Below are 12,051 nucleotides of genomic sequence, written 5' to 3'. Positions count from 1 at the left end.
AACTGCCCTATGTCTTTCTAGGATTCCTTTTTGTTACTAAGATCTAAGAGTAGGGAAGTCTGTTGCAGAAAAACAGCATCTTAGTGCTTCCTGAGTGGTGCTCAGCGTTTGCCACAGCCTTACCACCTGTGAAACACCCTGACTGACACAAAGGATGGGTAAGTATGTCCTTTGGATCAAGGCGTACTACAGGCTGAATGTGTTTATTCCAATTCTTAATGCTGTTGATTATTAGAGTTTATTAGTGAATTATCTTAAACCCTCTCATTCCTTGCCAAAGTGTCACCTCTCACTGGAAGGGCCTTGCATTATCCCTGTAGGAACAATCAGGAGACATAGAGTATGACTTCAAGAGGGTAAAACAACACACACACACACAAAATGGAATAACTTTCTGATAGCTTCTGATGAGTGGGAAATGTTTAAGGTTGTTTGAAAAACCTCTGCCTATAACAGCAAGTTCGACCTTTCCCAGTCTGTCTTTTCCCATACTTCTGCCAGATTTGGTTAGCACCTGGATATTACAAAATATAATGTTTGCACCAGCATTGGTTTACCTTATACCTGCTGCAGGCATCTTAGTCTTTTTTTTTTTTTTTTTTTTTTTTTTTTTTTTTTTTTAAGAATTGGCTGATTTAAACTTGTTTATTACTTATTCAATTAGGTGAATTCCATCATAGAAATAGAAAACAAATTGAGTCTTGTGTTTAATACCTCATAAATTGTAAGAAAGAAGCAAAAATTCTGAGAGAGAGAAAACTCAATTTCATTAAGCAAAACTTCCCAGATTCCTTGCCCACTAAGAATCTTTTCCTAGGAGAAAACAGAAAAACTTTTATTTGATCTCCCCTAATTGCACAGAATTGGTGTGGATTACCATAAAGCCTGCTCACTAGTGGAAACTGGACTTCTGACAAAACAGTCCAGATTTTAGCCCCAATAACACATACCTGATGTGTCCGTTTGGATTCCACGTAAACGCTATTGTCAGTCTTCACGAATTGATGTCAGGATAAAGACCTTATATTGACTTTTAACAGTTCTGAAGGCTCAGGGGACACATGGGATTTTAAATGATAGATGTTTTTGGTAAGAAGTATGTCATCATCATTCATTTCACCAGCCTCAGGAAAAATGACAAATTTCATAGAAACCCAACATGATGATAGTTTAATGGTCTAGTAGGATGTGTACTACAAGAAACTGAAAACACAAGGATTATTTAAACATGGACTGATGAATATGACCTTGACTTACTTGGGAAGAGTCAGTACAACTGCATCCTGATGCCAAATGTAAATTACAGCAAGGCAAGATATGCAGTAAACGATTTGGTTTGGCTTCTCTGGAACCAGATGGTGAAAGTAAAGCTGAGCAGAGACTTCAGACAGTGAGGAGGCCCTGACCCGTCTCTGGAACAAAAACAAAGACAATATTTTTTCTTTCCCCAAACTTTTTTACTCATGACAGCTTTGGATACACATAGATTAATAGCTAGCTTCGTGTTGTTCTCTTCCTACTGGTTAATTTCAGTAGTATACTTATAGCATTTGTAATAAACCGGCTATTCCAAAAGTAACTGCAAATGTTTATCAGAGGAAATTCATATGCATTTACTTGTTTGACATGTTTTGGTTTGGTTTTGCTTCTATTCCTTGTACAGTAGATGTCCATGGGATTTGGCTTGTTGGTTAAGAGTTGTGGGGAATTTTGTGCAGGTGATTGGAGCTATTAAAATAAACAATTTGCATCTTTAATATCTAAGGGACAGACAGAACCAATCTGATAAAATATCTCATCAAAGAAATAGAAGAAAAATATTCAAAATCCAGCTCAGTTTCCCTCCACTATTATATCTGTGTCACAGACCTAATATAGCACCCACACTTGCCTAAACAGTGAAACAAAAAAGTCTGAATTTGTAGGAAGATTAAGAGATGCATAAAGGGATATCCCAGGGAAAGAGGAGCTAATGCTCTTTTATGTTAAATTCCACAAAACGCCCAGCTTTACAGCTTCATTCATTTTTCATCAGCAGGAGGGTATAACTGAGGTAGATCCATAGATTTCAAAAGCACTATGACTGTCAAGTCAAATCTCTCCATAGCTCCATCCACATCACAACTTCATCAGCATAGCTTAAAGTGTGGCTGAATTTTTATTTTTTTTAAAGGAGGGTCTTAGAGTATTTAATCTTGGAAGATTCATAGTGACACTAGTATCTCCAGTGATTGGGTGAGCTCTATTACCAGGCAAAACGCATGCTGACTCCACAGATGAAGAAGAATGAGATGCGAATAAAAAGCTTAAGACTGAGATTTGTCTGTGATTTGTGTATGGACATGAACTGCTTGGATTCTGTCCATCACTTCCCCAATGTCTTTCATGGTGTTCTTCAGCATGGTACAAGCATAAGGCTTAGGTTAGAGTTCCTATCCTGATTGAATCTATTCTTACTAGTACTTGAAAAAAAAACTCAAGTTCATCGTTAAAAGAAACCATCCTGGGGATTTCATAGGGAATGGCAGCTGTGATACAGAATGCAACAGAGTGATAGACATATGTAAAATGTTCCCATAAACCTGTACAGGGTGATCAATCTACAGGGTGACTGAGCTCTATATGGCTAAAGATCAGCTTTATCCGTGGTCTGTTTGGGTTTCCTTACCTGGTAGGAGATACCACCAATGAGCCATATGTTCACATCAGACCAAGGCTAAACAAGATGAAATATTCCAGAGAGAAGGATGTGGGCCAGGAGAAGTCCATCCACTTACTGGCCTCTCCCATCAGTTAAAAGCACAGAAAATTGAGAGCTGCCTTTAAATGACCTGACCTGTAAAAGAGCTCCCTCAAGAGCAGAGGTTCCCCACTGCCATTCCCACAGTGTCTTACCTAACAAGTCCTTTCCCCACCACAAACACAATTAAATGTTCCCTGATTTTCTCTTATTTAATTGTTTATGAAAGAGTGAACTGAAAAGCAGGAAGAGCAGTGAGTGCAGAATCAAATTCAAAGCATTTTCAACATAATACAGGCACCAAGAATGTGAGCCTTTTTAGGAAGGAGGAAAGCAGAAGGAGATGATTTAGGAGAATCTGAACATCCTAAGAAACCCTAGTGGAAGAAAAAGAAAATTAGGACATTCACCAAAGAATAAGTTCAGATATCAGGGAACAAAAAATTTCTTGGGGTCTAATGTCAGAGCAGGCTTCTGAGAGGTCTCTGAATCAGACAGGAGATGTAATCGTCATTTGAGAGACAAGCGCTCTAAAGAGCCTTGAATAGAAGAGATTTAGATACTGACAGGAGATGCACACAAAAATCCTACCAACAACAACAGCTCCAAGTCAGGGATATTTCCTAATCAAAATGTTCAGAATGATGCCATAAGCTAAGACTTATGGGGGAACAGAATGATAGACAGCACAGAGCCAAAGATAAATGATGAGTCTCTAACCACCTAATTGCAGCTGAATATCTGAGTGCAGCAAATCACACCAAATATAGTGAATATAATCAAATGTACTTCCTGGGCATTGATGTGCAGGAAAAATCTCTCTCCAGTGCTCCAACATGCCCAGTTCCCAGATGAATGCAAGTCAAATGCCCATTTCACACTACTCAGCCATTCCAGACCCAGTCGAAGATGCTGCCTGTGTGAGGGTAATTATTCACAGAATAACAAAGTCTGTTCACCTAAAATGATCCTACACTGAAGGCTACTTGTGGTCTTGCCTGATCCCTGGCAGAGGCCCATGTCCTCAGTGTTAGGCAGAAGGGGAAGCTGCAATGCAGGCCTTTTTAACCAAAGCTTTTCCTGCCCTGCACCCTGCCTCTACGCTGTTTCCTCCAGCAGTGTTATCACTACCATGAATCCACCTGTCCACTTGTGCCACCAAGCCCTCTCCATGCTCGCCCCCTCCCCCCCCGCCCCCCCCCAAAAAAAAAAAGGAAGAATGGTCCTGTAAATAACCTGACCTCTGTAAATATTATCCCTTATGCAGGAGTGAATGGCTTTCCTCTGGGGAGGGAGGGGAGGGAGCAAAGCTCACACATTCTCACCACTAAGCCACACACAGTGTAGCAAATTAAACCTGACATGGGCTCCTATAAATCCAACCTGCAGTTCTTAGCTCAGGGTATCCAGCTGGGCAACTGACGAGATAGACCTAGAGCTGATCTTCAGCAAAATTTGGCTTCCTGGGGATCTGGTAGCTCACCTGGAGAAGCGGAAGGGCAGAAAAGATGCTGTGCAAAGTGCACATGCAATTTCCATTGCCTTGGATCAGTACCGAAGTTTTGAGCACACGCTCCTAATCCAGAGAAAGGTCTGTGGCAATGTGGGTGCAAATACCTACCACGGGTTGAAGGAAGGCTGTATCAGCACTTGGTCTCTCTGAAAATAAACAAATCTCAATAGTCTTTGACTTCAAGGTCAAAAAAAAAAGGATGGCATGGCATGGGAGCAGCTTACCTCTCCTGTTCCTTGTAAAATTCATGTGTCAGGAGGATTACAAGCAACTTTGTCTCCAGGTTAGCCCTTGGCTTTGGGAACAAAACTGCCTAGAAACCATGACTCTGTTGCCACCGTTTGCAGTACAGTGGTAAATGCTAAATGATGAGGTCTCAATTGCTCTCAGGTGCTGAAAGACAGTTTAGTTACAGTACCTGTCTGTTGTTTTCTAGGGACCTAAGAAGGAAGCAAGAACAGCTGTACTGGTGGATGTTTCTTTTAGTGCAAATATTCTTGCTTGTGTTTTCTTCATCTTTAAAGTATTTTAGAGACAGGCAATGATCAGATTCAGCCCAGAGGTATTCTATCTGGATTGAGTAGGCTCCTTAAGTGTTTCAACACTGTTTGTATTAGACTCAGATCTTCATCTAAGACTCCTCATATTCTGGATGAGCCAGAGAATATTATATTCCAGTTCACACTGCATATCTAAGGCTCTTGCTGACAATACTCCGTGCTCTGCTCCATGTGTGGCTACAAGGTAACCCTGATTTTTGAAGTCCTTAATTATTATAGCTCCTCTCTTATGAAAAACAAGAACCACTGAATTCCTCCAGGTTCCTCCCAGTTTCCCCTTGGCAGTATTTTAGACCACCCTCAAAAAAGTTACTGCAAGACTAATATATACAGATGCAAGGATTTTATTTGCTACTGCACAATTTTATGAGTGTGTACCGCAGAGCCTAACTTCATGGCAAGAAGATTTATGGTGTAATTACCTTAGTATATTATTGTACAATTTGCAACTAATGGAAAAGAAATTTACTGGCTACACTTCAGCTGTCAGAAAGTCTGTCTGCAGAATGTTATGAGAGTGGAAGAAATAAGTGCTTCCCTGTGAGTGGGAATGTTAAATGACAGCCATCGCTTAACCTGATCAAACATTTTAAACTTGATCAGCTACCCATATCATAATAAGAAAAGTTTGCTGCAAAGAAAATTAATTATGCCTCATAAAAGAAATAGAAACATTTGATCTTAAGAGGCAAATAAAAAACTGCCCAGTACACCCACTCCCAGGAGAGTTAAGCCTAGTCAATCATCTTTTTAGACAAGTGTAAGAATTAAGAATTCGACATCCTCTTTTAATTGTTTTAATTGGCAGTTTTTCCCAGTGGACTTTCATGTTTCACTTGGCCTTTTTTTTTCCGAGTTGAAAAAAATGCATCTGATTAATAATCCTGTAATTATATTTCCAGTTCAATTATTAATGTCTAACATCCAGTACTTAAGAAGAGCAAAAGCAGAGAGCTGTCTTCACTTTTGACGTAAGACCTTTTGATGGAGAAAACTTCATTCATATCAAATGATTTGCAACTACATTTCTCAGCAACTTGCCAGATCAGTTCAAGTTAGATGTCTGGTAGTAAACATCCCTTTCATTAGAAGCATAGAAATTAGAAGCATGAAATTGAATGGAGGAGGATGGAAGAGTTCAGTAACAGTTTTCAGAGGCACTAACACTCTAACAACTTAATTTAATAGGAAACCAAACTCAAGCTCCTTGGAAATCAAATGAAAGTTTCCCATTGCAGTGGAGATGCATAAACTGCTACAATCTGACGGACATCTAAGTGAATTTAACCTATATCAAAGCACCCTGGCTGTGATTTTTTTTTGTTTTTGTTTTGTTTTGTTTTATCCTTATATTTGGAAGGGACAAAAGGGCTGAAGAAAAGGGGGCAACTCTGGCTGTGCCGGTTCCTTTCATCAGTTTCTACCCACAGCTCACCGAGTTTGGGCAATCATAGTTAATAGCTCTGAAATCTTACCACACTATTGCTATATAAATGGTAATAAAATACAACTGCACCATAAAGCTTCCCCTCACATTAACAGAATTAGATCTATAAAAAAAAAACAAAAATAAAAATACAGAATCACCTTTGTTACATATTGAAAATGCTATTAAACGAAGGCAGACTTGGAATGATGATATGTCAGGCTCCCCTCCCAGATCATGCACTACTGGCAGGCCTCAGTATCCTCTACTTCAGCCTTCTTCTTGTTGCATTTAAAGTATGTAAGAGTGTATTAGACTACTATTAAGATGAGGCAAAACCTGGAGCCCTGTATCCCTACCCATATCAGTAGGAGCCAGTGGTAAATTTTTCAGTCCCACATATCTCAGAAGAATTATTCATGTCACTTTAGATAATCAGTTATCATCTCATTACATGTTCAACAAATAGGAGCTGAAAACTCTTAAGTACTGCCATGTTTTGAACTCGAGTGTAATGATGAGTATCTGCTCTTTGATAAAATCCTCACCCTACACAGTAGAAAAATTTGTATTGCCTTCAGTAAGTTTTCAATAAAGACCCTTCAAAAAGCAGCAAAGTGTTTACCTTGACTTCTTTTTGCTTGCCTACCACTCTCCAAGCTTCTGATCTCTTCACACACACAGACTATCAAGCAGCAATCTTTTATGCACGCCCTGATATGATGGACACACCTGCATGGGAACACACGCAGTCCAGAAATAGTCATTGAATTATTCAGCCACAAAATTCCTAAGCAAAATAAATTGTTATTAGGTGATGATGATGATAATAGTAATAATAACCATAATAACAACATGACTTTTGATTGTCTCTAGGCTCTGGTGTATTCCCTTAGTATATCTTGTAGGCATATTTTGGTGGGATGTGCACAGGTGACTGTGCTTCTACAACTTCTTGTCTCCTCCCACTGTAAGTGAATTCAATTTCATAGCATTTTTCTGGAGAGGGATCCTAACTAATACAGAAGAAACCAAGGCAAGTTACGTTACCCTGCGGTCTGAGACATGCCGGGCATTGAAGCGTATTTTAGCATACCCAGCAGATTGCAGGCATGTAGGAGCCTGTGACCCAAGACAGTCCAAAGTTGTGTAAAACACAGCCTGTTCTCTCACGCTTGGTCCTCCTCCTCTGCAGCCAGGCAACTCTGGGGTGCCCAGAACATCAGTGTCCAAGGTCACATCTGCCAGCATGCACATCCCTCATCACTACCCTGACAGAAACCAAAATAAATCATTTAACCTCTTCCTTGTCTGATTTTCCTCTGTGTAAAAAGGCAACGGCAGCAGCGTCTCTTCTAAAACAATGAAAAATCTTCCACTCAAATATTTATGCAGAAAAAGAAAAGTCTTTTGTGGCAAAAATGGAACATATTTTAGAGAGAAGGAGCTCTTCCTCTGTAAGCTTATTGATGATGATGATGGCAATTACATAGAACACTTATTTTATCTATCAAGGCACCAAAACATTACATAAGCCTAGTGGCTGAGGCCAAATTACTATAATTTAAAAAGCCAAATTATTTCCTAACTAATTAGAGTTTTAACAGTTACTTAAGGAAAATATTTATGGATCTGTTATAAATCCCCATGGCTCTATAAACTTAAGTGTCACAAACATGTACAGATATATGAAATTCTTGGAAAGGATTGGATTATTAATGTGGGCACAGAAATAAAACCATACATTTCAGACTTTTACGTGCTGCTTTTCTCTGAGTTAGTCTGCACATAAGTACTTGGGTTGGGTTTCAGGGAGGGAGTGGATCCTTTTCACACTCCGCTGAGCTGGAGGCAAAGAAATCATAAACAAGTTAGACTTCCCAAAGGGTTAATTTTGTTTAAACTGCATATTGCTGTGGGGCAACCCTTCACATGAGCAGTCTTCTCTGCTTCCTATGAATTTAAATATGGCTCTTCAAAATAAAGTGAGTTTGGGGGTGAGTAGATCTAAATAATCTTGCCCTGCTGAAAATATTCACACAACATTAGCCCATTCCTGAACATGACACTAACAAGCACTGTGCTAAGACAGGGAATATCTACATATGGAATATTGACCTGAATGTCAAATACCCAAGCCTCCTACTTTAAAAAGCTGTACCCTAAATTAGTGCTATTATAATAATTATGTCAAGTAAACCAAAGCTGACTTTGAAGGTCTGATTACAAAATGAAAGCACAGAACGTGATCAATGAAGTTTGCTGCTGCGCAGAAGCTTATTCTGTGTTAAACCCTTGTTACCCTTTTCTTTCAATATGGCTTATGGAATATCTCAAAAGCCAAAAAATTCTGCACTTCTTCCACAACGCAGAGCACTCTGGCTAGGAAAGGTCATCTCAGACTGTAGAAATGGGGAGGCAAGTGGGAGGGCAGCTCTGCCCCATTTGCTTTTCATGCCAATGTGGTTTCTGACACAGATTTCAGGAAGACACTGAGGTCTCCCAGTTTGCCCACACCTACCTTATTGTATTATTTATAGGGCTCCACAGCTACTCAGTGAATACGGAGCACTTCTTTATTAACTGCCTCTTGGGCTACCCTGAGCTGTATGACTCAGAGAGGGCGTTTTCTTCCTCAGGAAAGGAAATAACTTCCTTGACTCCTTGAGTTCCTTCATGCAGACTGCTTGGGAAGTCAGTGCAGCCCTCGTACAAACTCCATGAGATAAAACCTGAAAAGATGAAGAGTTAATGTATCTCTTGACCAGAATGGCTATATCTCTTTTGGCTAGCTATAACCCAGTAGACAATGCTGTGCTCTTTGGGGCCTTTATTCTGCCCCATCCCTGATCCAGGCTGACTTACTAGGAAAGGAATAAATCTGACTCACATTCAGAAAACGTTGCCCCTTTGAAGAGCTCATTTCTCACTGTATCCAATAGAAAGGCAGACACATTTCCACCAATCTGCACTGACAATAACCTTTGGCAGGAGCGCTTCCAGATGCAACAGACCACCTAGAAGACCTTTTTGTTTATCATTATATAAACTAGGTCATGATCCAGATTGTTATTGTTGTTGTTGTGAAGACCATGTCTTCACAGTGAAGACTGTGCCCAGTAAAGACCCTAGTCCTCTTTACTACTTGTGTCCCTAAATGTCTATGATATACTACAGTTTCCCATCTGCAGTCCTCTCCTACACACTCCTCTCTCCTCTTGGAGAAGTTGCTTCCTCTGATCACTTTTATGTCTCTAACACCTTACAAGAGGATGACCACTTATTTACATCCCTGAAAGGATGATCATCAGCTTTCAGTCCTTCTCCTTCACTTCTCCAGGACCTCTCTGTGGCACAGCACCAATAATTTAGACCAGTGGCCCCCAGGCTATTCTAGTACCTGTAACTGAAGCTGAGGAACCACCTCCAAGAAGTAAGTCTGTCCTCCCCCCCCCAGCAGATGTGAAGCAATATTATGTACCAGCCTGCCCCCCTCAGAATTCTGTTGGTGGGACTGGTTTAATTCAAGACACAAAAAAAAAAGGGGGGGGGGGGATGCCAGAGACAGACCATGTACTTTCTCATCCTACATGCACTTGTACTTTCATTTCCCATCCATTATTTAATCAAGTGACTCCAGGGCAGCATATATATGCTATCCAGGAAATTCAGTTTCCCCTTTAGATGGCTGTAGTTTACAAACAAAGGCTGTCAACTAAAAATTATCACTTTAATCCCCTTTTTATTTATTTATTTCTTTTCCAGATTGCACTAAAGTCCCTTCTGTTGCCTTTCTATTTTATCTGCCCAGAGTGAGTCTGGTTCATCGCAGACAGCCTTCCTCCATCATCTCGCTCATGTTAGGCAGACGCCAATACGTAGCAAAGGAAATTCTCTCTCTGGACAAATGAAAACCAGATCTGACTGGCTGTCTTCCATGAAGTCCCCCATGCAGATTTCTTCTTTATTACCAGCTTGATAATGGGAGATGACCAGTGCACTGGGAATTTGCCAGTAGCTGCAGGGCCAGCACCTCAGTAGTCTGAAACAGAAGATTAAAACTGTCCCAGACTTTTGTTACTTCCAATGCAAGAACCCATGAGGCCAGATTCCTTATCAAATTATATCTGTTACACTTTTGTTTGATGAGTATTCTCTTCTTGGTCTTCTACTTGCTCTCAGCTGAGCATCCCCCGTGTTGTCAGAGACCTGCCTGGCAAAGTGATCTATTGATTCCTACTCTACGTTGAACTCAAGCTGATCCATATGCCACACTAAACCAAAAGGTTTGTATTATTTGAAAGGAAATCCTGAAGCCATCCTTTTACACTTACTTGGGGCTCATGTAAACATCCAGAAACATTAATTAGGCTTATTTTTTTTAATGGAATAACAAAACCATACTAACAACTTGTATGCACATTTCTGTTCAGAATCACTATACATTTCACACATTGAACTTATAATATTGTTTTGGAAATGGCATAAGTGAAATCAAATCCAGATCTGTGTAGCTCTAAATTTAACTGAATTTGCATTTGCAGTCCTTTGTTTCTGCTATAGATCAGACTCTTGATTCCCCTTCAGCTATTTTGCTGCTGTCCAAGAGAAATGGAGGCTGCATTATTTTCTGCATTACCTGTACACAGGAGAATATGATGCACTGAAATGTAAGTGAAAGTAAGGCAGGAGGAACTCGACTGATACTTCATCCCTTCTCTTTTGTACATGATTTGCTTCATTTGCAAGTCTGGATACTGCCCATTGGAGTGTTACCAGGATCCTTGAAGATTTTGCATACTTAATTGACTGAGACCAGATTTAAACTAGAAAAAAAAATGTTAGCAGTATGCCATTTTTCCCTAGTCCACATACTCAGAGAAGTTGTATACCAGAGCCAAAACTGAAAATGAATTCTTCAAAATGTCACGGTCGCTGGGTGTCTGACAGCCGTTTTGCAGGAGATCGCTAAGCCCTGGGGACTGCTTGTACCCTCATTACATGCTCTCTGTCAACAACCCCCAACCAGCATCAAACACAAGCTGCACTCATCTAGCTCCAAATGGTTGTTTAGTTGGCTGTGCTCCATTAACCAGGTGTAGTCTTCCACCTTGGAACCTGCTGTATTCGGTTCCACCTGCTGTATTCGGTGAATAAAGTGATCCCCATTGATAAGCTGCAGTTTGGAAGAGCTTTGGGAAAGGAAGGTGCTATAGAGATATGGCTATACTTCCCAATTATTCAGCAAGACTTCATGATCTGCTGTTTTCTCTCGTGTTTCTGAGTCACTCCCTTTCCTAAATCTCTTAACACCCATACAGAAGAGCTTTGTGATACTTCATGTGACAGAAGATGCAATAAGAGGGGCTCAATTGCATGCAAATAGTTTGCATCTCCAGTTGTTGGTGTTTTTGTGTTTGTTGTTTTTTTTCCTTTTTTAATCACCAGCCTTCCCTCTCCTTTTCACAAGGTTAAGAACATTCAATATTAACAGCACTGATGGTCATTGAACCCAGAGTGATCTGAGATGGCAATCTCATTCCCATGCACACAACCTGACTCTTTTTCTATAGAAAAACCACTATCAGACACTATCCTATCTTCCCACAAGCATCCCCAAAATTCCCATCTCTCCAAACCCAAGGAGAAATGCCATCTCTTCATGAAGTGACTTCTATTACTTGTTCTTGACAAGGTAAAAAACGCCTTTGAGTCATCATTTTTTGCATGTCACCTCTTCCCACATCCCACCACGTCATTCCTTCCAGTTATTTGAAAAGTCTGTCCCAGGAAAAAGGATCATAGAGCTGCC

Source organism: Cygnus olor, chromosome 7 (genome assembly GCF_009769625.2).
Source record: "Cygnus olor isolate bCygOlo1 chromosome 7, bCygOlo1.pri.v2, whole genome shotgun sequence".
Classification (NCBI taxonomy): Eukaryota; Metazoa; Chordata; class Aves; order Anseriformes; family Anatidae; genus Cygnus; species Cygnus olor.
Note: the sequence above shows the minus strand (reverse complement) of the source record.